At 41.9% G+C, this 20,350-nt stretch overlaps 10 non-coding genes across 10 annotated transcripts; all 10 read left to right on the top strand.

The window, feature by feature from the left end:
* The first annotated feature begins 4,984 nt into the window (after positions 1-4,984).
* Positions 4,985-5,056, top strand: trnap-agg (transfer RNA proline (anticodon AGG)). Its single transcript has one exon. It is a non-coding gene; the product is annotated as a tRNA-Pro (tRNA).
* Positions 5,057-5,479: 423 nt separating this feature from the next.
* trnap-cgg (transfer RNA proline (anticodon CGG)) lies at positions 5,480-5,551 on the top strand. The gene has a single exon. It is a non-coding gene; the product is annotated as a tRNA-Pro (tRNA).
* A 1,748-nt stretch (positions 5,552-7,299) lies between these two features.
* trnat-agu (transfer RNA threonine (anticodon AGU)) lies at positions 7,300-7,371 on the top strand. Its single transcript has one exon. It is a non-coding gene; the product is annotated as a tRNA-Thr (tRNA).
* A 422-nt stretch (positions 7,372-7,793) lies between these two features.
* On the top strand, positions 7,794-7,865 carry trnap-cgg (transfer RNA proline (anticodon CGG)). Its single transcript has one exon. It is a non-coding gene; the product is annotated as a tRNA-Pro (tRNA).
* Positions 7,866-8,314: 449 nt separating this feature from the next.
* trnaq-cug (transfer RNA glutamine (anticodon CUG)) lies at positions 8,315-8,386 on the top strand. Its single transcript has one exon. It is a non-coding gene; the product is annotated as a tRNA-Gln (tRNA).
* Positions 8,387-9,896: 1,510 nt separating this feature from the next.
* Positions 9,897-9,968, top strand: trnap-cgg (transfer RNA proline (anticodon CGG)). Its single transcript has one exon. It is a non-coding gene; the product is annotated as a tRNA-Pro (tRNA).
* Positions 9,969-10,983: 1,015 nt separating this feature from the next.
* Positions 10,984-11,055, top strand: trnap-agg (transfer RNA proline (anticodon AGG)). Its single transcript has one exon. It is a non-coding gene; the product is annotated as a tRNA-Pro (tRNA).
* A 424-nt stretch (positions 11,056-11,479) lies between these two features.
* On the top strand, positions 11,480-11,551 carry trnap-cgg (transfer RNA proline (anticodon CGG)). The gene has a single exon. It is a non-coding gene; the product is annotated as a tRNA-Pro (tRNA).
* A 1,754-nt stretch (positions 11,552-13,305) lies between these two features.
* On the top strand, positions 13,306-13,377 carry trnap-agg (transfer RNA proline (anticodon AGG)). The gene has a single exon. It is a non-coding gene; the product is annotated as a tRNA-Pro (tRNA).
* Positions 13,378-14,889: 1,512 nt separating this feature from the next.
* trnap-agg (transfer RNA proline (anticodon AGG)) lies at positions 14,890-14,961 on the top strand. Its single transcript has one exon. It is a non-coding gene; the product is annotated as a tRNA-Pro (tRNA).
* The last annotated feature ends 5,389 nt before the right edge of the window (positions 14,962-20,350 follow it).

Below are 20,350 nucleotides of genomic sequence, written 5' to 3'. Positions count from 1 at the left end.
ACAAGATGATCGGGCTCACCCTCAAATAACAAAGTTGTTCCTGTGTTCCCTACAAAATAGATTTGTGAAAGAAAACTTTTGGCCAATAAATTACTACAGTTAAAATTTCAATTCATAAATATTTACTTAGTTATGTTATACAAAATGGCTACAGTAAAGCATTCACATTGGTCTATTATCTTTTTTTGTGTGCAAGTCAATAAACAAGGTCATTGGAATCAACAGTTAACTCTTACCTAAATTGATCATGAAGCCATTTGTCAGTTTTAAAACTGCCGTACTGAGAATATGACGATTCACCCCCTCACCAGTGGCGGCATCACCTGTTAAAGATGACATTAAATAATTAGTTCTCCCAAAATAGTAAAATCTGCATTTTACATTGTAGATGAACTAACCTTTTTTACTAGGTAACAACTTTTCAGAGAACATACCAGACATTTGTTTACTATTTATGGTAATACATTATCAGTGTACTTTTTATAAATCATGATATTGAGAAAATATTACCTCTGAGGATACAGGAAAATGGCCTAGCCCAGTTGATATTTGGTCGCTTGTAGAAAGAAATTATCTCTCTATCCTGCTCCTCTAGGTCGTCCCTGAGATCTAACATGAAACGCAAGGGTTGTCCCTGTTCTTCAGTACTCAGTAGTTGTTTTCTGTACACATCTGCAGCCATTTTTGGCTCAGTAATCTTCTTCCAATCTGAAGTTATAAGAAAAACTAATTTTGTTTACTGTTTTCAACTTAATGTTTTAACCTATTTAAAACTCAATGTCAATGTCAACCATTATTCTTATTGCATCCACTCAACCTTCTCTTTCAAGAGATGTTCTGGCTACAGCATCCTCATCGCCCCTTCTGCTGGATGGTCCGGCTACAGCATCCTCGCCACCTACTCTCCTGTTGGATGGTCCGGCTACAGCATCCTCGCCACCTACTCTCCTGTTGGGTGGTCCGGCTACCTCTTGCTGTTCAGATGCAGCATCCTCTCCACTTTCACTGCTGTGAGGTGGTCCAGTTACAGCATCATTTGTCCACTCTGAAGAGTTCTCCATTTCTCTAGAGCAACTTGCGGAATAAAACAACAACATGTCATCTATGATGATACAAATATTTAAAAAATTAACCCATCTATGTGTAAACTGTACTTTAACATACTTTTCTACACAGAGACTAGCGTGGAATTCAATCATGTCTTCTGGAAAATAACTTCCACAGACTGGACATTGTTCCTATAAGTAGCAGAACAAATGTTTTAAAATGTGTTCAAAGTAATAACATTAATATTTATACTTGAAGAAGTTTTTTTTTTTTTTTTTACAGACCATGCTAGGTTTGATCTTTTTTTCCTCACTGACATAAATTATGTCCTCATCTGGACTTTCTTCCTGTTATAGAAAAAAAAAATCTTACTGGGAAATCAAACATTACACATCTACAGTATAATAGTAAAATAAACTATGATATATCTGTAAACTTTACACAAACTTACTGATGCATTTTCTGAGTCTAGTGCACAATTGTCAATGTGCAGAGCCAAAACTTGAAGTGGCATGGTGACTCCACACTTTTTGCAAACAGATTTGGGCATCTTTCTCAAATTCTGCTGAATGTGGGGATAATGGTGTACTGTCTATTGTATCTTGCAGTGGAACTATGTATAGTGTGATCTTTCCATTGCTAGAAGCCACTTTTAAACATTTGGTTGTATAGCCTTCAGACTCGGGTGGCACCACAGTCAACTTTCTTTGTCCGCATCCACCTTGTTATTAAGTACAAGACATGGACCTGATTAGTAATATTTTGAAGTGGAACATTATTAAACATAGAATACATACACTGTAAAAAGGCTTACAACTTTCTGCATGTGTTAAAATATTCCTGCATTATAATATGCTGAATAAAAGATAAACATACTATAGTAATTACTATTGATAGTGCTGTGGAACTTAGCCTCTGTATTTTCTTATAGAATCAAACAACAATCCCCATACCTGCAGCTTTATAGCAAAGCCAACCGCCAGCTAGTTGTTTCATTTTATGGTACTCGTCTTCGAGGATACTGACAATCTTAATCAAGAATCAGAAGGAGTAAGAATGAAGAACAGTCACCAAAAGATTGTATTAAATAAAGTGAAAACTGAGCACATATGCCGAAGTGAGTACACTACCTCTTTGTGAGTAGCATTTTCTGGCAATGACACTACCCTTCGTCCAAGGCCTGCCTGAAGCAACCTAAGCTCTTCTGCCCCCTTAGGAGTTCTGTCAGTATGCTCTGGGAGCAGAAAGAATTGTATGGAGAACGTCCGTATGGATTTGGTTACTTGAAAACGGCGTTTTCCTTGTTTTTTTAAAAACAGTCCAGGAAATGATCTGTCAAAAAAGAAACAGTTGAGGGTGAGGAAAAAAGAAAAAGTCGGAAACACCTCTGAGCTGATTGGTCAAAAGATTCTATTATAAGAAAGATCTGTGAAATACATTTTCAGACATACAGCTGGCATCTCAGTTTTATGGACTGCACCAATAAAGTCTGATCTTCGGTATCTGGAACTTTTGGAGGTTTTTTTGGAGAGACAATTTTTTTTTTTTCACAACATGGCTATAACAAACATTTATTTTGTGTTCCAAATAACAGTGAGTGAATAATGACAGATTTTGCATTACTGTTAATGGTTTTAAAAGTAAAAACTAACCTTTGCATTTCATTGTTGACAGTGGGTGCTGGAGTAGGCCTATTTGTCCCTGTATTAGGAGATCCACTAGGTTTTCCGGAGACAGATGTGACCCCTGTATGTATAAGACCAGGAGCTCCACTTCTAATCGATCCTGGCCGGGAAGGGGTAGGGGTGGCTGCGGGGGTGGGGGTGGGGTTGTGGCGTGCTTCCTCCACACAGTCCAACAAATTTTTAAGAGCATTTTGTAACCTATCTTGCCGGGCCTGCTCCTGAAAAGTAATTAGAGTGGTAGCTGCACTACTACAGTACTCAACCTGCCTTTCTTATTACCTCACACATAATCATAACAGCAGGATCTAAACAACTAACAATGCATACTTTGATAGGGAATATTGCTTTGGGATTGTTGGGATGAGCACTGCATGATATACTGAGAACTAGCTCAATCTGCTGCAGAAAGAATAACGTTAGTAGAATAAATGAGCAATGGACACACACTGTGTTTAAATTATAGATTTGGATATCAGCTCAAAGCTCTAAGCAGATTATATGATATACACCATATAATATGCTTAGACCTTTGAGCTGATGCTTAACATATACATCCTTTCAATGAAAATGCCAAACCAGCCGAATCTGTTTTTCTTAACACCGAGAATGTCATAGTATGCAGTATTAACACACGGGAGGCGGAAGTCGGCTTAATAGTATCCTACACAACTTATAAATTATTTAAATATAGGCCTACAACAATTGTTTATTATTATATATTTGTGTGTGCGTTAAAAGTACCATAACGGCGGCGAGGAAGATGCTGAGCCAAGTCAGAAAGTCACTCACGAAGGAGTTTGTTTCTCTTCTGGTGACTGGCGCGATAATTGAACCAATCAGATAAGAGTAAATCGAGAGTCAGCAAGAAGCTCATTTGATTGGCTACATGAAGAAGGTGGACCCGCCCTCCTCTTTCACGCTTGCAAAGCTAAGTCAGTGATAGAATCGTGCCAAAACTGTAAGCGCAGAAAGACGAACTGTGCAAACCAGGTTATTTCGGGAGCGTTTATCCTACACACCCAACAAGTAATTTAGACGTTTGCAGCAGTTTATTTTTTAAACAAAGTTTGATTTTACGCAATTAATCTGTTTTGCAGTTCTTGACTCTGTTGCTTTCGCTTGCAAATTGATGTTCACAGACCTGCAGTACTTTTGGCCGCATCTGTGCGCTGAAACAGTGCCAAAAGTGTACACGCGGAAAAATGGAAGTCAGAAGAATGCAGATCCTTATTATTTTGCGTTAGCATGAAGCTGCAGTTTCACAATACATGAATTACACTTACGAATAACACTAAAATGCTGCAAATATTTTTTTCTTACACTTGAAAGTCGACTTACACCTTTACAAATCTTATCTTGCGCATGCAAATTTGATTTACGCTTGCAATCTTATTTACACTTTCACAAATTTTACCTTGCGCTTGCAATTCATTATGGCATAATTTTATCTTCATAATTACACTGAACATTTAAAGGTCCTAGGTTCGATCCTGGGTTTACTCAGAGTGGAGCCGTGAATGCTTTTCGGACACCATTCTGATGCTTGCTGGTTAGTTGCTTTCCGCAGAGCCTCCTTGAATATTTTCTACACTTCAAACAGATGTGCAGACACTGTTGGTTCCATGGTGTAACGGTTAGCACTCTGGACTCTGATCCAGTGATCTGAGTTCAAATCTCGGTGGAACCTTCAAGAGTCTGTCTGGCTGTGCTTGGCAAGGAGGAGATTTGGGGTATGTCACAACTTTCTCTGTGGCAGTGTGTCTTAAAATGTATTGCTACAGTGGCCTCCTTTTATCATGGCCTCCAAACAATCTAGAACTCACATAAAACTGAGCTGGAACTAAATTGAGAAGACCGATGTCACCTGACCTTCTGTGGTGAAGCAGTACAGACCTCAGACAGCTTCTCATCAGCAAGATTTGCGTGGCAGTGCAACAATGTAGACTTCTGCTGTTAAATTCAGCTCTTGTGTTTTGTAGTTGATATTTTAATCAACATTATTCTACAAAGGTAGGCCAAGCTAGAGCTGGTAGGTAAAAATTGAGTTTCTCAGAAATCTGGTCAGTGCATGAGCTCTATTTCTGCCCTTGTCAGCTAGAGCTGGTAGGTAAAAATTGAGTTTCTCAGAAATCTGGTCAGTGCATGAGCCCTATTTCTGCCCTTGTCAGCTAAGAGGCAGGATATTGGAGCGACCGTAGCATCGAACAGAGTGAAATACGTGGCAAAGTTGCCTCCACTGAGCAGCAACTTGTGGCTCGTTGGTCTAGGGGTATGATTCTCGCTTAGGGTGCGAGAGGTCCCGGGTTCAAATCCCGGACGAGCCCTCTTCTGTCTTTGCAGCATCTTTTCTTGAACAGTTTCAGTCCATTCTGCCATCCCGGGTCAAACATACGCCACTGTCAATTAAGACTAAAGCTGCGTCTGCATGTTTTCATGCCCACTTCTCTCTGCTCTTCTTAGTTCTTAATCTGCAGTTTAAATTTTGACTTGACATTTTTCCAAAAATTGGTTTAGGAATGCAGCCCAAGCAGTGGAGATATGGCAAAAAAATAGATTCTTGGATCGCTTCACAGCCCTGTGAGCCTTCATCTTGCGTTTGCTAGATGCAGGAGCATCTGAGGGCTTGTTGGTGTTGGTGTGTGTTTTTTTTTCTTTTATTGCTGTAAGGGAGCAAGTGGGCCCAAGTTCAAATCCCAGATGAGCCCGATTTGCAGCTCCTTGTTTTGAGTAGTGTCTGGGTACATGGTGGCTCGTTGGTCTAGGGGTATGATTCTCGCTTCGGGTGTGAGAGGTCCCGGGTTCAAATCCCGGACGAGCCCACATTGAGCATATTGCTGAGAAGTATCAGTCAATTCTGCCTTCTTTCGGTCAATACTACTCCTGCATGTTTTTGTGCTGATTTCTCCCTGTTCGTAGTTCCTCATCTGCAATTTAAACTTTGTTCAACACTTCGCTCTTTGGGTTCCGGCGCTTTCACTGAAAGGTGGGGGTGTGTCTAAAATTGTTCAGATCGGCTGCCATGCAGGGTAGCCGTTTGCGGTTGACTGGAGGCTCGTGTCCTTTGCTTTGATGTTTTTCTCAATATTGGTTTACAAGGTTCAGAGAGCGTTACACTGAACATTTAAAGGTCCCAGGTTCGATCCTGGGTTTACTCAGAGTGGAGCCGTGAATGCTTTTCGGACACCATTCTGATGCTTGCTGGTTAGTTGCTTTTCGCAGAGCCTCCTTGAATGTTTTCTACACTTCAAACAGATGTGCAGACACTGTTGGTTCCATGGTGTAACGGTTAGCATGCTGGACTCTGAATCCAGTGATCTGAGTTCAAATCTTTGTGGAACCTTCAAGAGTCTGTCTGGCTGTGCTTGGCAAGGAGGAGCTTTGGGGTATGCCACAACTTTCTCTGTGGCAGTGTGTCTTAAAATGTATTGCTACAGTGGCCTCCTTTAACTATTGCTCTTCTATTGCTCCTTTACTCTTCTATTGCTCCTTTAACTATTGCTCCTTTAACTATTGCTCTTCTATTGCTGTATGGGAGCAAGTGTGAGAGGTGTGAGAGGTCCCGGGTTCAAATCCCGGACGAGCCCACATTGAGCATATTGCTGAGAAGTATCAGTCATTTCTGCCTTCTTTCAGCCAATAATACTCCTGCATGTTTTCGTGCCGATTTCTCCCTGTTCGTAGTTCCTCATCTCAAATTTAAACTTTGTACAACACTTCGCTCTTTGGGTTCCCGCACTTTCACTGAAAGGTGGGGGTGTGTCTAAGATGGTTCAGATCGGCTGCCATGCAGTGTAGCCGTTTGCGGTTGACTGGAGGCTCGGGTCCTTTGCTTTGATGTTTTTCTAAATATTGGTTTACAAGGTTCAGAGAGCGTTACACTGAACATTTAAAGGTCCCAGGTTCTATCCTGGGTTTACTCAGAGTGGAGCCGTGAATGCTTTTCGGACACCATTCTGATGCTTGCTGGTTAGTTGCTTTTCGCAGAGCCTCCTTGAATGTTTTCTACACTTCAAACAGATGTGCAGACACTGTTGGTTCCATGGTGTAACGGTTAGCACTCTGGACTCTGAACCTTCAAGAGTCTGTCTGGCTGTGTTTGGCAAGGAGGAGCTTTGGGGTATGTCACAACTTTCTCTGTGGCAGTGTGTCTTAAAATGTATTGCTACAGTGGCCTCCTTTAACCATGGCCTCCAAACAATCTAGAACTCACATAAAACTGAGCTGGAACTAAATTGAGAAGACCGATGTCACCTGACCCTCTGTGGAGAAGCAGTACAGACCTCAGACAGCTTCTCATCAGCAAGATTTGCGTGGCAGTGCCACAATGTAGACTTCAGCTGTTAAATTCAGCTCGTGTGTTTTGTCTTTGATATTTTAATCAACATTATTCTACAAAGGTATGTTAAGCTAGAGCTGGTAGGTAAAAATTGAGTTTTTTTCAGATATCTGGTCAATGCATGAGCTCTATTTCTGCCCTTGTCAGCTAAGAGGCAGGATGTTGGAGCGACCGTAGCATCGAACAGAGTGAAATACGTGGCAAAGTGGCCTCCACTGAGCAGCAACTTGTGGCTTGTTGGTCTAGGGGTATGATTCTTGCTTAGTGTGCGAGAGGTCCCGGGTTCAAATCCCGGACGAGCCCTCTTCTGTCTTTGCACCATCTTTTCTTGAGCAGTTTCAGTCCATTCTGCCATCCCGGGTCAAACATACACCACTGTCAATTAAGACTAAAGCTGCGTCTGCATGTTTTCATGTCCACTTCTCTCTGTCCTTCTTAGTTCTTAATCTGCAGTTTAAACTTTGACTTGACATTTTTCCAAAAATTGGTTTAGGAATGCAGCCCAAGCTGTGGAGAAATGGCAAAAAATAGATTCTTGGATCGCTTCACAGCCATGTGAGTCTTCATCTTGCGTTTGCTAGATGCAGGAGCATCTGAGGGCTTGTTGGTGTTGGGGTGTGGTTTTTTTTCATTTATTGCTGTATGGGAGCAAGTGGGCCCAAGTTCAAATCCCAGATGAGCCCGCTTTGCAGCTCCTTGTTTTGAGTAGTGTCTGGGTGCATGCTGGCTCGTTGGTCTAGGGGTATGATTCTCGCTTCGGGTGTGAGAGGTCCTGGGTTCAAATCCCGGACGAGCCCACATTGAGCATATTGCTGAGAAGTATCAATCAATTCTGCCTTCTTTCGGTCAATAGTACTCCTGCATGTTTTCGTGCTGATTTCTCCCTGTTCGTAGTTCCTCATCTGCAATTTAAACTTTGTACAACACTTCGCTCTTTGGGTTCCTGCACTTTCACTGAAAGGTGGGGGTGTGTCTAAGATGGTTCAGATCGGCTGCCATGCAGGGTAGCCGTTTGCGGTTGACTGGAGGCTCGTGTCCTTTGCTTTGATGTTTTTCTAAATATTGGTTTACAAGGTTCAGAGAGCGTTACACTGAACATTTAAAGGTCCCAGGGTTGATCCTGGGTTTACTCAGAGTGGAGCCGTGAATGCTTTTCGGACACCATTCTGATGCTTGCTAGTTAGTTGCTTTTCGCAGAGCCTCCTTGAATGTTTTCTACACTTCAAACAGATGTGCAGACACTGTTGGTTCCATGGTGTAACGGTTAGCACTCTGGACTCTGAATCCAGTGATCCGAGTTCAAATCTTGGTGGAACCTTCAAGAGTCTGTCTGCCTGTGCTTGGCAAGGAGGAGCTTTGGGGTATGTCACAACTTTCCCTGTGGCAGTGTGTCTTAAAATGTATTGCTACACTGGCCTCCTTTAACCATGGCCTCCAAACAATCTAGAACTCACATAAAACTGAGCTGGAACTAAATTGAGAAGACAGATGTCACCTGACCCTCTGTGGAGAAGCAGTACAGACCTCAGACAGCTTCTCATCAGGAAGATTTGCGTGGCAGTGCCACAATGTAGACTTCTGCTGTTAAATTCAGCTCTTGTGTTTTGTCGTTGATATTTAAATCAACATTATTCTACAAAAGTAGGCCAAGCTAGAGCTGGTAGGTAAAAATTGAGATTCTCAGAAATCTGGTCAGTGCATCTGGTCAGAGCTCTATTTCTGCCCTTGTCAGCTAAGAGGCAGGATGTTGGAGCGACCGTAGCATCGAACAGAGTGAAATACGTGGCAAAGTGGCCTCCACTGAGCAGCAACTTGGTGGTACCTTCAAGAGTCTGTCTGGCTGTGCTTGGCAAGGAGGTGCTTTGGGGTATGTCACAACTTTCTCTGTGGCAGTGTGTCTTAAAATGTATTGCTACAGTGGCCTCCTTTAACCATGGCCTCCAAACAATCTAGAACTCACATAAAACTGAGCTGGAACTAAATTGAGAAGACCGATGTCACCTGACCCTCTGTGGAGAAGCAGTACAGACCTCAGACAGCTTTTCATCAGTAAGATTTGCATGGCAGTGCCACAATGTAGACTTCTGCTGTTAAATTCAGCTCGTGTGTTTTGTCGTTGATATTTAAATCAACATTATTATACAAAAGTAGGCCAAGCTAGAGCTGGTAGGTAAAAATTGAGTTTCTCAGAAATCTGGTCAGTGCATCTGGTCAGAGCTCTATTTCTGCCCTTGTCAGCTAAGAGGCAGGATGTTGGAGCGACCGTAGCATCGAACAGTGTGAAATACGTGGCAAAGTGGCCTCCACTGAGCAGCAACTTGGTGGTACCTTCAAGAGTCTGTCTGGCTGTGCTTGGCAAGGAGGTGCTTTGGGGTATGTCACAACTTTCTCTGTGGCAGTGTGTCTTAAAATGTATTGCTACAGTGGCCTCCTTTAACCATGGCCTCCAAACAATCTAGAACTCACAAAAAACTGAGCTGGAACTAAATTGAGAAGACCGATGTCACCTGACCCTCTGTGGAGAAGCAGTACAGACCTCAGACAGCTTCTCATCAGCAAGATTTGCGTGGCAGTGCCACAATGTAGACTTCTGCTGTTAAATTCAGCTCGTGTGTTTTGTTGTTGATATTTTAATCAACATTATTCTACAAAGGTAGGCCAAGCTAGAGCTGGTAGGTAAAAATTGAGTTTCTCAGAAATCTGGTGAGTGCATCTGGTCAGAGCTCTATTTCTGCCCTTGTCAGCTAAGAGGCAGGATGTTGGAGCGACAGTAGCATCGAACAGAGTGAAAGACGTAGCAAATGGGCCTCCACTGAGCAGCAACTTGTGGCTCGTTGGTCTAGGGGTATGATTCTCGCTTCGGGTGTGAGAGGTCCCGGGTTCAAATCCCGGACGAGCCCACTTGAGCATATTGCTGAGAAGTATCAGTCAATTCTGCCTTCTTTCGGTCAATAGTACTCCTGCATGTTTTCGTGCTGATTTCTCCCTGTTCGTAGTTCCTCATCTGCAATTTAAACTTTGTACAACACTTCGCTCTTTGGGTTCCCGCACTTTCACTGAAAGGTGGGGGTGTGTCTAAGATGGTTCAGATCGGCTGCCATGCAGGGTAGCCGTTTGCAGTTGACTGGAGGCTCGTGTCCTTTGCTTTGATGTTTTTCTCAATATTGGTTTACAAGGTTTAGAGAGCGTTACACTGAACATTTAAAGGTCCCAGGTTCAATCCTGGGTTTACTCAGAGTGGAGCCGTGAATGCTTTCGGACACCATTCTGATGCTTGCTGGTTAGTTGCTTTTCGCAGAGCCTCCTTGAATGTTTTCTACACTTCAAACAGATGTGCAGACACTGTTGGTTCCATGGTGTAACGGTTAGCACTCTGGACTCTGAATCCAGTGATCTGAGTTCAACTCTTGGTGGAACCTTGGGGTCTGTCTGGCTGTGCTTGGCAAGGAGGAGCTTTGTGGTATGTCACAACTTTCTCTGTGGCAGTGTGTCTTAAAATGTATTGCTACAGTGGCCTCCTTTAACCATGGCCTCCAAACAATCTAGAACTCACATAAAACTGAGCTGGAACTAAATTGAGAAGACCGCTGTCACCTGACCCTCTGTGGAGAAGCAGTACAGACCTCAGACAGCTTCTCATCAGCAAGATTTGCGTGGCAGTGCCACAATGTAGACTTCTGCTGTTAAATTCAGCTCTTGTGTTTTGTCGTTGATATTTTAATCAACATTATTCTACAAAGGTAGGCCAAGCTAGAGCTGGTAGGTAAAAATTGAGTTGCTCAGAAATCTGGTCAGTGCATCTGGTCAGAGCTCTATTTCTGCCCTTGTCAGCTAAGAGGCAGGATATTGGAGCGACCGTAGCATCGAACAGAGTGAAATACATGGCAAAGTGGCCTCCACTGAGCAGCAACTTGTGGCTCGTTGGTCTAGGGGTATGATTCTCGCTTAGGGTGCGAGAGGTCCCGGGTTCAAATCCCGGACGAGCCCTCTTCTGTCTTTGCAGCATCTTTTCTTGAGCAGTTTCAGTCCATTCTGCCATCCCGGGTCAATCATACGCCACTGTCAATTAAGACTAAAGCTGCTTCTGCATGTTTTCATGCCCACTTCTCTTCTGCTCTTGTTAGTTCTTAATCTGCAGTTTAAACTTTGACTTTACATTTTTCCAAAAATTGGTTTAGGAATGCAGCCCAAGCAGTGGAGATATGGCAAAAAATAGATGCTTGGATCGCTTTACGGCCCTGTGAGCCTTCATCTTGCGTTTGCTAGATGCAGGAGCATCTGAGGGCTTGTTGGTGTTGGGGTGTGTTTTTTTTTTCTTTTATTGCTGTATGGGAGCAAGTGGATCCAAGTTAAAATCCCAGATAAACCCGCTTTGCAGCTCCTTGTTTTGAGTAGTGTCTGGGTACATGGTGGCTCGTTGGTCTAGGGGTATGATTCTCGCTTCGGGTGTGAGAGGTCCCGGGTTCAAATCCCGGACGAGCCCACATTGAGCATATTGCTGAGAAGTATCAGTCAATTCTGCCTTCTTTCGGTCAATACTACTCCTGCATGTTTTTGTGCTGATTTCTCCCTGTTCGTAGTTCCTCATCTGCAATTTAAACTTTGTTCAACACTTCGCTCTTTGGGTTCCGGCGCTTTCACTGAAAGGTGGGGGTGTGTCTAAAATTGTTCAGATCGGCTGCCATGCAGGGTAGCCGTTTGCGGTTGACTGGAGGCTCGTGTCCTTTGCTTTGATGTTTTTCTCAATATTGGTTTACAAGGTTCAGAGAGCGTTACACTGAACATTTAAAGGTCCCAGGTTCGATCCTGGGTTTACTCAGAGTGGAGCCGTGAATGCTTTTCGGACACCATTCTGATGCTTGCTGGTTAGTTGCTTTTCGCAGAGCCTCCTTGAATGTTTTCTACACTTCAAACAGATGTGCAGACACTGTTGGTTCCATGGTGTAACGGTTAGCATGCTGGACTCTGAATCCAGTGATCTGAGTTCAAATCTTGGTGGAACCTTCAAGAGTCTGTCTGGCTGTGCTTGGCAAGGAGGAGCTTTGGGGTATGTCACAACTTTCTCTGTGGCAGTGTGTCTTAAAATGTATTGCTACAGTGGCCTCCTTTAACTATTGCTCTTCTATTGCTCCTTTACTCTTCTATTGCTCCTTTAACTATTGCTCCTTTAACTATTGCTCTTCTATTGCTGTATGGGAGCAAGTGTGAGAGGTGTGAGAGGTCCCGGGTTCAAATCCCGGACGAGCCCACATTGAGCATATTGCTGAGAACTATCAGTCATTTCTGCCTTCTTTCAGCCAATAATACTCCTGCATGTTTTCGTGCCGATTTCTCCCTGTTCGTAGTTCCTCATCTCAAATTTAAACTTTGTACAACACTTCGCTCTTTGGGTTCCCGCACTTTCACTGAAAGGTGGGGGTGTGTCTAAGATGGTTCAGATCGGCTGCCATGCAGGGTAGCCGTTTGCGGTTGACTGGAGGCTCGGGTCCTTTGCTTTGATGTTTTTCTCAATATTGGTTTACAAGGTTCAGAGAGCGTTACACTGAACATTTAAAGGTCCCAGGTTCTATCCTGGGTTTACTCAGAGTGGAGCCGTGAATGCTTTTCGGACACCATTCTGATGCTTGCTGGTTAGTTGCTTTTCGCAGAGCCTCCTTGAATGTTTTCTACACTTCAAACAGATGTGCAGACACTGTTGGATCCATGGTGTAACGGTTAGCACTCTGGACTCTGAACCTTCAAGAGTCTGTCCTTTCTGTGTTTGGCAAGGAGGAGCTTTGGGGTATGTCACAACTTTCTCTGTGGCAGTGTGTCTTAAAATGTATTGCTACAGTGGCCTCCTTTAACCATGGCCTCCAAACAATCTAGAACTCAAATAAAACTGAGCTGGAACTAAATTGAGAAGACCGATGTCACCTGACCCTCTGTGGAGAAGCAGTACAGACCTCAGACAGCTTCTCATCAGCAAGATTTGCGAGGCAGTGCCACAATGTAGACTTCTGCTGTTAAATTTAGCTCTTGTGCTTTGTCGTTGATATTTTAATTAACATTACTCTACAAAGGTAGGCCAAGCTAGAGCTGGTAGGTAAAAATTGAGTTTCTCAGAAATCTGGTCAGTTTATTTGATCAGAGCTCTATTTCTGCCCTTGTCAGCTAAGAGGAAGGATATTGGAGCGACCGTAGCATCGAACAGAGTGAAATACATGGCAAAGTGGCCTCCACTGAGCAGCAATTTGTGGCTCGTTGGTCTAGGGGTATGATTCTCGCTTAGGGTGCGAGAGGTCCCGGGTTCAAATCCCGGACGAGCCCTCTTCTGTCTTTGCAGCTTCTTTTCTTGAGCAGTTTCAGTCCATTCTGCCATCCCGGGTCAATCATACGCCACTGTCAATTAAGACTAAAGCTGCGTCTGCATGTTTTCATGCCCACTTCTCTCTGCTCTTCTTAGTTCTTAATCTGCAGTTTAAACTTTGACTTGACATTTTTCCAAAAATTGGTTTAGGAATGCAGCCCAAGCAGTGGAGATATGGCAAAAAATAGATTCTTGGATCACTTTACGGCCCTGTGAGCCTTCATCTTGCGTTTGCTAGATGCAGGAGCATCTGAGGGCTTGTTGGTGTTGGGGTGTGTTTTTTTTTTCTTTTATTGCTGTATGGGAGCAAGTGGGCCCCAGTTCAAATACCAGATGAGCCTGCTTTGCAGCTCCTTGTTTTGAGTAGTGTCTGTGTACATGGTGGCTTGTTGGTCTAGGGGTATGATTCTCGCTTTGGGTGTGAGAGGTTCTGGGTTCAAATCCTGGACGAGCCCACATTGAGCATATTGCTGAGAAGTATCAGTCAATTCTGCCTTCTTTCGGTCAATTGTACTCCTGCATGTTTTCGTGCTGATTTCTCCCTGTTCGTAGTTCCTCATCTGCAATTTAAACTTTGTACAACACTTCGCTCTTTGGGTTCCCGCACTTTCACTGAAAGGTGGGGGTGTGTCTAAGATGGTTCAGATCGGCTGCCATGCAGGGTAGCCGTTTGCGGTTGACTGGAGGCTTGTGTCCTTTGCTTTGATGTTTTTCTCAATATTGGTTTACAAGGTTCCGAGAGCGTTACACTAAACATTTAAAGGTCCCAGGTTCGATCCTGGGTTTACTCAGAGTGGAGCCGTGAATGCTTTCGGACACCATTCTGATGCTTGCTGGTTAGTTGCTTTTCGCAGATGCTCCTTGAATGTTTTCTACACTTCAAACAGATGTGCAGACACTGTTGGTTCCATGGTGTAACGGTTAGCACTCTGGACTCTGAATCCAGTGATCCGAGTTCAACTCTTGGTGGAACCTTGTGGGTCTGTCTGGCTGTGCTTGGCAAGGAGGAGCTTTGGGGTAGGTCACAACTTTCTCTGTGGCAGTGTGTCTTAAAATGTATTGCTACAGTGGCCTCCTTTAACCATGGCCTCCAAACAATCTAGAACTCACATAAAACTGAGCTGGAACTAAATTGAGAAGACCGATGTCACCTGACCCTCTGTGGAGAAGCAGTACAGACCTCAGACAGCTTCTCATCAGCAAGATTTGCGTGACAGTGCCACAATGTAGACTTCTGCTGTTAAATTCAGCTCTTGTGCTTTGTCGTTGATATTTTAATCAACATTACTCTACAAAGGTAGGCCAAGCTAGAGCTAGTAGGTAAAAATTGAGTTTCTCAGAAATCTGGTCAGTGCATTTGGTCAGAGCTCTATTTCTGCCCTTGTCAGCTAAGAGGCAGGATATTGGAGCGACCGTAGCATCGAACAGAGTGAAATACGTGGCAAAGTGGCCTCCACTGAGCAGCAATTTGTGGCTCGTTGGTCTAGGGGTATGATTCTCGCTTAGGGTGCGAGAGGTCCCGGGTTCAAATCCCGGACGAGCCCTCTTCTGTCTTTGCAGCATCTTTTCTTGAGCAGTTTCAGTCCATTCTGCCATCCCTGGTCAATCATACGCCACTGTCAATTAAGACTAAAGCTGCGTCTGCATGTTTTCATGCCCACTTCTCTCTGCTCTTCTTAGTTCTTAATCTGCAGTTTAAACTTTGACTTGACATTTTTCCAAAAATTGGTTTGGGAATGCAGCCCAAGCTGTGGAGATATGGCAAAAAATAGATTCTTGGATCACTTTACGGCCCTGTGAGCCTTCATCTTGCGTTTGCTAGTTGCAGGAGCATCTGAGGGCTTGTTGGTGTTGGGGCGTGTTTTTTTTTCTTCTATTGCTGTATGGGAGCAAGTGGATCCAAGTTAAAATCCCAGATAAACCCGCTTTGCAGCTCCTTGTTTTGAGTAGTGTCTGGTTACATGGTGGCTCGTTGGTCTAGGGGTATGATTCTTGCTTCGGGTTTGAGAGGTCCTGGGTTCAAATCCCGGACGAGCCCACATTGAGCATATTGCTGAGAAGTATCAGTCATTTCTGCCTTCTTTCGGCCAATAATACTCCTGCATGTTTTCGTGCTGATTTCTCCCTGTTCGTAGTTCCTCATCTCCAATTTAAACTTTGTACTTTCAAGTGTAAGAAAAAAATATTTGCAGCATTTTAGTGTTATTCGTAAGTGTAATTCATGTATTGTGAAACTGCAGCTTCATGCTAACGCAAAATAATAAGGATCTGCATTCTTCTGACTTCCATTTTTCTGCGTGTACACTTTTGGCACTGTTTCAGCGCACAGATGCGGCCAAAAGTACTGCAGGTCTGTGAACATCAATTTGCAAGCGAAAGCAACAGAGTCAAGAACTGCAAAACAGATTAATTGCGTAAAATCAAACTTTGTTTAAAAAATAAACTGCTGCAAACGTCTAAGTTACTTGTTGGGTGCGTAGGATAAACGCTCCCGAAATAACCTGGTTTGCACAGTTCGTCTTTCTGCGCTTACAGTTTTGGCACGATTCTATCACTGACTTAGCTTTGCAAGCGTGAAAGAGGAGGGCGGGTCCACCTTCTTCATGTAGCCAATCAAATGAGCTTCTTGCTGACTCTCGATTTACTCTTATCTGATTGGTTCAATTATCGCGCCAGTCACCAGAAGAGAAACAAACTCCTTCGTGAGTGACTTTCTGACTTGGCTCAGCATCTTCCTCGCCGCCGTTATGGTACTTTTAACGCACACACAAATATATAATAATAAACAATTGTTGTAGGCCTATATTAAAATAATTTATAAGTTGTGTAGGCTACTATTAAGCCGACTCCCGCCTCCCGTGTGTTAATACTGCATACTATGACATTCTCGGTGTTAAGAAAAACAGATTCGGCTGGTTTGGCATTTTCATTGAAAGGATGTAGGTCTATATGTTAAGCATCAGCTCAAAATTATGTATATGTTAGGCATCAGCTCAAAGGTCTAAGCATATTAAATGGTATCTGCTTTGAGCTGATGCTAAACTATATAATTAATACATTTTATAGCAAATCTATAATGTGCATGTTGCTAATTGTTATACTGCTGTCTAAATCGTAGGAACTACTAATGAATGCTGTGATGGATAGACTTCACACACGACTGACCCATCTGCTTAATCGGCCACCAGTTGATTTAGATTTTTTGGAGTTTACCTGTTCACAGGAGCTAGTTTTTTTAAGTGCAGTTTCAAGCCAGGAGGATGCAGGATTTCTACATGCTGTAATGAATGGACTTAGAGAGGTTGTGCAGGTGATTGGTGAGATCAACGACAATCACGTGTACAACATTCTAGATTTTGAATCTGGCAAGCTTGGGCGACCAAGAATAGTTTTGTCAGAGGACCGTATTGAGGAACTTATAGCCATGTCTCTACCAGTCCCATGTGTAGCAAAATTGCTGGGAGTGAGCACAAGAACCATACGCCGGAGAATGTCAGAAATAGGATTGTCAGTGAGAGACACATACAGTAGGGTTCAGGATGAAGAGCTAGACACATTAGTCACAGCAGTAAAATCCAGACATCCATATGCTGGATATAGGATGGTGAAGGGTTTGCTGCAGGCTGAGGGTCACAGAGTGCAGTGGGAAAGGATTCGGGCCTCCATGCACAGGGTTGACAGTGCAGGCATCATCTCCAGGCTGACACAGTTGGGATGTGTGGTTCGGCGAACATACTCTGTGCCTAGCCCAGGAGCACTGATGCACATTGATACAAATCATAAGCTCATTCGGTATGTATATACTCATCCTAAATTAGTCAAGGAAATGTTATTAGCTGAACCTTTTTATTTTTTATTTTTCTCCAAAACAGCTACAACATTGTGATCTTCGGGGGCATTGATGGTTTCTCTAGAAAGGTATTTAAATGTGAACAAAGGGCTATTCTGCACGGAAGTCAACTAATTATTACTACCAAACTTGCAACCATTGCTCGAGATCTATAACATGTATATTGCATATTGATGTCTGAATCACATATTGTAAAAAAAATGTTTACACAGATCATGTACCTTGGTGTTGCAACCAACAATCTGGCTTCAACAACCCTTTACTACTTCCAGTGCTCAATTGAGAGATTCGGTCTTCCACTCAGGTAAATGTTGGATTTGATTCAATTTGCGTTTGGTCTAAACCAGGGGTATTAACGCCTGGTCCAGTCCATTGTCCTGCATTAGCTTGTTTAAGTGCATTTGGTTAAAATTTTAAGTTAAACTTATTTGCAAAGAATGTAATGCATACAGTATTTAACATTTTATTCAAAGTAAAATGTTGTATAGTGTAAACCAATGTTGGTAACACTTTATAATAATGTTCAGTTGTAAGCCATTTATAACTGGTTAGTTAATGAACTTATCATTTACAAAACATTCATAAATAATTAGCAAGTGATATACTAACATTTTATGTATGTTTTATAAATTCTGTTACAAATCATTTACAAGTGATTAGTAAATGATTAACAAATCATTTATGAAACATGACTGCATTCATAAATTATTAATAAGTGATATGTTCATTATTTTATGTATGTTTTGTAGATTCAGTTATAAGTAATTTACAATTGATTAGTTAATGATTACTGTAACTAATCATTTACAAAACATGACTATGTGTTTCATAAATAAATAATACATTAAGTTACATTTATTTGTATGTTTTGCTCACATCAGATTGACTGGTTAAAGACTCATGTGTTTCAGAGAAGACAGCTGTCTATACCCTCACCAATCAGCACTTACACTGCAGTAGCCTACACACTGCAGTGTTCAACACCTGCTATAGATGTGTAAACACATGAATAAGTCATTTACAACACTTTCTGCATCCCCTAATCTAAAGTGTAAACCATTCATCACTTCTAAATGTGTTACACATCATTCATAGATAAGATCCACAGATCTTATGCCTTATTGATTCTTTAAAGGAACCGTATGTAAGATTGTGGCCAAAACTGGTACTGCAATCACTTTCAAAACATCAACATCAGTTGAGGGCTGCAACTTTTAAATGACGATATCCTGGCCGGACTACTGTTGTCAGTCATATAAGTATTTTAAATTAACACGATTTATTAATGTCTAGTGACATATCAGGGCAATTTAATGATTAATTTAAATACATTTCTTACATACAGTTCCTTTAAGTGTAAATCTACGAATGATGTGTAAGACAATTACAAGTGATGATTAGTTTACATGTATGTGTATATAAGCCATTGACAACACTTTTTGCACCCTCTAATAATTGCTACATATATACACAAAAAAACTATTTATTAAATATTTATGAAAAGCATATTCATGTTTTGTAAATTATTAGTTATTATTTTACTAATCACTTGTAATGACTTGTAACAGTTTACAAAATATACATAAAATATTAGTATATCACTTTCTAATAATTTATGAATGTTTTCTAAATGATTAGTTCATCATTAACTAACCACTTAAAAATGACTTACAACTGAATGTTATTATAAAGTGTTTTCCAAATTTTGTGAGATAGTTATTTTTAAGATGTGCTATCTAAATATTTGTTTAGGGTCAGGGGAGATCAAGGGGTTGAAAATGTAGAAGTGGCCCGTATGATGTTTTCAGTTCGAGGTACAGGAAGAAGCAGCTTCATTGCGGGGAAGAGTGTCCACAATCAAAGGTTGTACTGTTGTTATACCTATTTCAAATGTTAATTCAAAAAACAATAATGTCAATATTGTAACATAAAATTTATACATTAACAGAATAGAGAGGCTTTGGAGAGATGTCTGGGTTGCAGCCACAAACATCTACTACAATGTGCTTCATCAACTGGAGGAAGAAGGACAGCTGGATATCTCTAACCGTATGCATCTCTTCTGTTGCCACTACGTGTTTGTTCCACGACTTCAAAATCATCTGGACACTTTCCGTGATGGATGGGACAATCATCCCCTAAGTACAGAAGGAAATCTGACTCCAAATCAGTTGTGGGAGATGGGAGGACATAATTTGTGTCTTCCTGAAAATGATGAGGTGCCAATGTTTTATGATTGTATGTCTGGACATTCCATAGGCGTTAATGGTTTTTATACTGTACAAACCGTATATTCTATCCCCTTACACTGCCCCTATCCCTAAACCTACTCATCACAGGAAACATTCTGCATTTTTACATTTAAAAAAAAACCACTGCTTAGTATGTTTTTAAAGCCATTTGAAAAATGAGGACCCTCAAAATGTCCTCATAAATCACGTATTTTCCCGAGTGTCCTCATTTGCAGGTGTGTTATCATAAAAATGTCCTCAGTTGTCATGAAAACAAGTACACACACACACACACACACACATGTCTATATATATATATATATATATATATATATATATATACATACACACACAAAAACCTTTCAGTGTGTGAGGGTGTGAAGACCTTCTTAAAAAACTTTCACAGTTTAAGACAAATCAGGGACTAAGGCAGAACTATCACAAGAGATATAGTCACATTGACCATCCATCCATTGTTTCTTATTCTCAAAGTAATATTAAGCTTTAAGGGAAGGCATTATTTTCTGAAAGTTCACCAAAATAAAATATGTTTTGTCTCATTCATACAGGGCATCAACATTCCCTTGATTAACTGGGAAAGCAGTGGCCTCCCTGAAGAGCCTGAATCTGGAATCCAGGTACCAGAAATAGAGTGCCCGCTAACTGCAGAGGCATATGGGGAACTTAGGGTTGCAATGGACCCAATGGGGCCATCTGAGTGTTTTGGCCGTGATATTTATATTTCAGTTGTACAGTATGTGCAACAACATTTCAATGTGTATATGTAAAGAATTACAGTTCCAGACAAAGTCTGGTAAAATTAAGTGCTGAAGTGAAGTGGTCAGTGAAATT

This window comes from Carassius carassius, chromosome 1 (genome assembly GCF_963082965.1).
Source record: "Carassius carassius chromosome 1, fCarCar2.1, whole genome shotgun sequence".
Lineage (NCBI taxonomy): Eukaryota > Metazoa > Chordata > Actinopteri > Cypriniformes > Cyprinidae > Carassius > Carassius carassius.
Note: the sequence above shows the minus strand (reverse complement) of the source record. Positions and strands in the feature narration are given on the sequence as shown.